The following is a 5,670-nucleotide window of genomic DNA, read 5'->3' as shown; positions in this document are numbered from 1 at the left end:
TACTTGGCAAATAAAGATGATTCTGATAATGTTTCTGAAGAGGTGGTGGCCAGGATGTGGAGGGTCCAAGAGGATTTTGCATGCTCTTGTCTGAGTTTTGGCAGCGTGCAAATTCTCTAGTGTGTTTACTTTTCAAAATCTATGATCTGATCACACATTTGTAGTGTTGAGAATGAGTTCGCATCATCCACACAAAAAAATCCAAAATAGATCAGCCAACAATTGGAGAATAAAGATGACGCGATCCGCTCGTTTAAGCGGAGAAATATGATATTTTTTAAATATAAAATGTTGCATTTTCAGGTAACCATGTGGCTTACGGCCATACTACCTTGACAATGCCTGATCTCAGAAGCTAAGCAGGGGTGGGCCTAGTTAGTACTAGGATGGGAGACTGCCTGGGAATCCCAGGTGCTGTAAGCTTTTTCACTTTAGACTCTCGTGGAATCGTTTTCTTATCGGTGGTTATATATATATATATATATATATATATATATATATATATATATATATATATATATATATATATATATATATTAGTATCACGTGATACGTCACAATTTTATCACATCAGTGCTTTTAATTGGCTCGAGGCTAACGATACGAAGGTATGGCTTTTTAAATGATACGTAATTATTGCACATTATTGTGTGGACCCCAAAGCCATGTTTTATGAACCCGAACCACTTCCGAGGAATACATTATAGTGGATTGAATGGCAGTATTAGTAGTAGTCGATTAGGTAGAGTAAATTCAATCAGAATCAGCAGAATCAAAATCAGAATCATCTTTATTTGCCGAGTATCTCAGAAACACACAAGGAATTTGTCTCCAGTAGTTGGAGCCCCTCTCGTGCGACAATGGACAGCCATTTGACAGAAAATACTTTGGAGACATAATCACATTAGACCAAAGTACGGAGAGTCACTGAGCAATGAAAGGTTCCCGGTAATATGGTCATGTCGATGCAAATTTTTTTTGGAGCCTATCCCAGTTATCATCGACCAGTAGGCGGGGTACACCCTGAACTGGTTGCCAGCCAATCGGAGGGCACATACAAAAAAACAACCATTCGCACACACATTCACACCTACGGGCAAATTAGAGTTTTCAATAAACCTACCATGCATGTTTTTGGGATGTGGGAAAACAGGAGTGCCCAGAGAAAACCCACGCAGGCACGGGGAGAACATGCAAACTCCACACATGCAAACTCCGGGGAATGAACCCTGGTCCTCAGAACTGTGAGGCTGACGCTCTAACCAGTCGACCACCGTGCCACCAACCATGATAACAACCATTAAAAAAAATAAAATAAAAAAAGGAAAAATCCTTGTGAGTGTGTCCCGGGCCTAAGGAAGTAGAATTGTCGATCAAGGTGTGTGTTGGAGGAAATTTAGGTGTGGAAGTTTGAATTGTCGATTAAAAGAAAAAAATAATAATTTACGATCAAAATAGTACCATATTCACATTCAAAACTCAACATATTCAGGTGATTTTACTATCGCTGATTTTATTTTTAGCATCAAAATATCAAACCCAAACATTTCAATTGAGCTAATCGCCTGACTTATTTTTGTATGCAATTTTTATTATATAGTATCATGATTCATGGTTTCTGATTCAATTTAAGGATGATATTGGAGTGTTTGGAAAACGATTCAGTAAATTTTTTGTCAAAAATTCAACCAGTGTGACTGTGAAAAAAAAAACACGACAGTCCTGGTGAAATTTCAAAATTTTTTGGGAAAGGTATCAGATAGAAATAATTATGGCTATTATGAACATACAATAAAAAAAAAAAAGGCAAATAATGATGACAAATGCATTCACACTTTATTTGAATAAAGTGCAAATCACATGGTTTTAGGTTTGATGAATAAGAAGTTAACGGCAAGCGGGACGAAGGTGTTGGAATGTCTGCTAGTTTTAGTTTGCATTGTTCGATAGCGCTTACATGGAGGAAGGACCTGGAAGAAGCCAATTATATATTACTCGTGCACTCACCTAGTAGTCTCGCCACGCTGCACTATTTGCATATCTGTTGTTGGCCAATACTGGCCACTCATGCCAGTAGCATCTGCTCCAATTGCACTGATTGAAGAGAATCTGCAACATTTGCACAATAAACAATGTCCCAGATTATTGCACTACTCGCATCTTTTTGCACAATTATCAAAAAAAAAATGTACCGGCACTACCATATAACTAGCAACCCTTTATTGCTCAGTGACTATTTTTTGTCAATGTCTTTATGTCTCAAAAGTCTGTCAAATGGCTGTCCGTTGTCGCACGAGAGGGGTTCCAGCTAGTAGTGAATGAGTTCTCATCATCCACACAAAATATGATATTTTTTAAATATCAAATGTTGCTTTTCAGGTAACCATGTGGCCCCGATCTCATCTGATCTTGGATGCTAAGCAGGGGCGGGCCTGGTTAGTACTTGGATGGGAGACTGCCTGGGAATACCAGGTGTTGAAAGCTTTTTCACTTTAGATTCTCATGGAATCGTTTTCTTATCGGTGGTTGACCTAAATTATAATGCAGTCATTCTCTCTCTTATGACTTACCATCTCTTTATTAGGAGACAAAATCTTCACGTACCTTTTTAAACATCCCGTTTCTCCTTTTCCAACAGTAAAAAAAAAAAATCTATACACACACACACACATATATATTATCGGTGGTTATATATATATCTATATATATATAGATATATATATCTATATATATATATATAGCGGCACGGTGGCCGACTGGTTAGAGCGTCAGCCTCACAGTTCTGAGGTGAGGGGTTCGATCCCCGTCCCCACCTGTGTGGAGTTTGCATGTTCTCCCCGTGCCTGCGTGGGTTTTCTCCGGGTACTCCGGTTTCCTCCCACATCCCAAAAACATGCATGAATTGGAGACTCTAAATTGCCCGTAGGCATGACTGTGAGTGCGAATGGTTGTTTGTTCCTATGTGCCCTGCGATTGGCTGACAACCAGTTCAGGGTGTACCCCGCCTCCTGCCCGATGACAGCTGGGATAGGCTCCAGCACGCCCGCGACCCTAGTGAGGAGAAGCGGCTCAGAAAATGGATGGATGGATGGATGGATATATATATATATATATATATATATTAGTATCACGTGATACGTCACAATTTTATCACATCAGTGCTTTTAATTGGCTCGAGGCTAACGATACGATGGTATGGCTTTTTAAATGATACGTAATTATTGCACATTATTGTGTGGACCCCAAAGCCATGTTTTATGAACCCGAACCACTTCCGAGGAATACATTATAGTGGATTGAATGGCAGTATTAGTAGTAGTCGATTAGGTAGAGTAAATTCAATCAGAATCAGCAGAATCAAAATCAGAATCATCTTTATTTGCCGAGTATCTCAGAAACACACAAGGAATTTGTCTCCGGTAGTTGGAGCCCCTCTCGTGCGACAACGGACAGCCATTTGACAGAAAATACTTTGGAGACATAATCACATTAGACCAAAGTACGGAGAGTCACTGAGCAATGAAAGGTTCCCTGTAATATGGTCATGTCGATGCAAATTTTTTTTGGAGCCTATCCCAGTTATCATCGACCAGGAGGCGGGGTACACCCTGAACTGGTTGCCAGCCAATCGGAGGGCACATACAAAAAAACAACCATTCGAACACACATTCACACCTACGGGCAAATTAGAGTTTTCAATAAACCTACCATGCATGTTTTTGGGATGTGGGAAAACAGGAGTGCCCAGAGAAAACCCACGCAGACACGGGGAGAACATGCAAACTCCACACATGCAAACTCCGGGGAATGAACCCTGGTCCTCAGAACTGTGAGGCAGACGCTCTAACCAGTCAGACACCATGCCGCCTTCCATTATGACTTATCATTTGAAAAAAACTGCATTTTAAGAAAGATGACGTGAACTGCAGCTTTTGTAACGAATACCCTGAAACAGTTGTCCACCTGTTTTGGTACTGTCCATATGGTCATCTTTTGGGGGGCAAAAATTTTGATTTTATTCACAATAATGTTGAAAGGAATATCGTACTTCTTTGGCCTCTTTGAAGAAATAAAAAAAAAACAAAAAGAAATTCTTGTTACTGAATAAATCTTTTATTGCTTATGTGGAAATATCATGTTCATTGTTGCAAATCCATTAGAAGAAAGCCATGTTTTACTGCTTTCTATAATGAGTTCAGATTAAGTACTCTGACAAACAAAAACCTCTGAAAACAATTTAATCTTGCATTGCTTTTAATGTATTTATATGAATACACGTGCCCCTAGCATGCTATAGAAATAGATTTTATTATTATTATTTATTATTTATGTTTTACATTTATTTATTTATGTATGTATTAAGTGGTAGCTTCATACACACATTATTATAATTTATTATTTTTAAACCTTTTGTAACACTTTATATTACTACATATTCTATCCATCCATCCATTTTCTGAGCCCCGCTTCTCCTCACTAGGTCGCGAGCGTGCTGGAGCCTATCCCAGCCGTCATCGGGCAGGAGGCGGGGTACACCCTGAACTGGTTGCCAGCCAATCGCAGGGCACATACAAACAAACAACCATTCGCACTCACAGTCACACCTACGGGCAATTTAGAGTCTCCAATTCAAGCATGTTTTTGGGATGTGGGAGGAAACCGGAGTGCCCGGAGAAAACCCACACAGGCACGGGGAGAACATGCAAACTCCACACAGGCGGGGCCGGGGATTGAACCCGGGTCCTCAGAACTGTGAGGCTGATGCTGTGAGGCTGATGCTGTGAGGCTGATGCTCTAACCAGTCGCTCACCGTGTCGCTCATCTGATACCTTTCAATAATCTTAAAAAATAAAAAAAAATAAAAAAATAAATAAATAAATAAAAAATAAATAGATAAATAAATAAATAAATAAATAAATAAATAAATAAATAAATAAATAAATAAATAAATAAAATCCTAAAACTAAAAATAGGAAACAAGGACAAAAGAAACTACCAACTACACATCCAGGAGTCATCAGGGGCCTCATGTCCAAAAACTTGCGTGGCTTTCCTACAAATCCAGAAAGCGTCTGCACAAAAACGTGGCGTACGTTCTTTTTCACGGCAAAGTTCAGATGTATCAAGAGTGAAATGAGCGTGTGGTGCCTCACGCCAACTTCATGGCTGGCGTATGCACGTTTCTGCAGCTGTTGCAGCTTTGGGGACACTTCGAGGTGATGCTGGGAAGGGTTAGAGAGACACATGGGCCTGGAGGATGTGCCCAAAACCGCGATGGCTGTTTGAATTTCTTCGCATGTCCTCTGGCCTGAAGGGAGCGCCTCAGACTTTTCAAAGGCTTGTGAGGAGAAGCGGTACGGAAGATGAATGAATGATTACTCGATTTATGCTCCGTCGGGTTGTCGTCAGCTACAAATAGTACTGGTGGGCCGGTCGGACAACTTTAACCAGCTGTCTCCATAGTGTAGTGGTAATCATGTTTGCCTTACATGCTGCAAAAGGTCCTTGGTTTGAAACCGGGTGGAAACAAGGCGTGTTAGTTACTTGTTATTTTTTGTTATATGCCACGAAAAACTATGGGGAGAGATTTATCTCAACATTTTTGACACAAATATATTTGTGACTTACGTGTTTTTCAAATCCACGAACATATCTGCAATTTACACGTGT

At 40.0% G+C, this 5,670-nt stretch overlaps 1 pseudogene; it reads left to right on the top strand.

Moving 5' to 3' along the window:
• The first annotated feature begins 314 nt into the window (after nucleotides 1–314).
• Nucleotides 315–423, top strand: LOC133481445 (5S ribosomal RNA; annotated as a pseudogene).
• The last annotated feature ends 5,247 nt before the right edge of the window (nucleotides 424–5,670 follow it).

The sequence above is a fragment of the Phyllopteryx taeniolatus genome, chromosome 7 (genome assembly GCF_024500385.1).
Source record: "Phyllopteryx taeniolatus isolate TA_2022b chromosome 7, UOR_Ptae_1.2, whole genome shotgun sequence".
Taxonomy (NCBI): Eukaryota; Metazoa; Chordata; class Actinopteri; order Syngnathiformes; family Syngnathidae; genus Phyllopteryx; species Phyllopteryx taeniolatus.
This window is presented reverse-complemented; position numbering and strand designations above follow the sequence as displayed.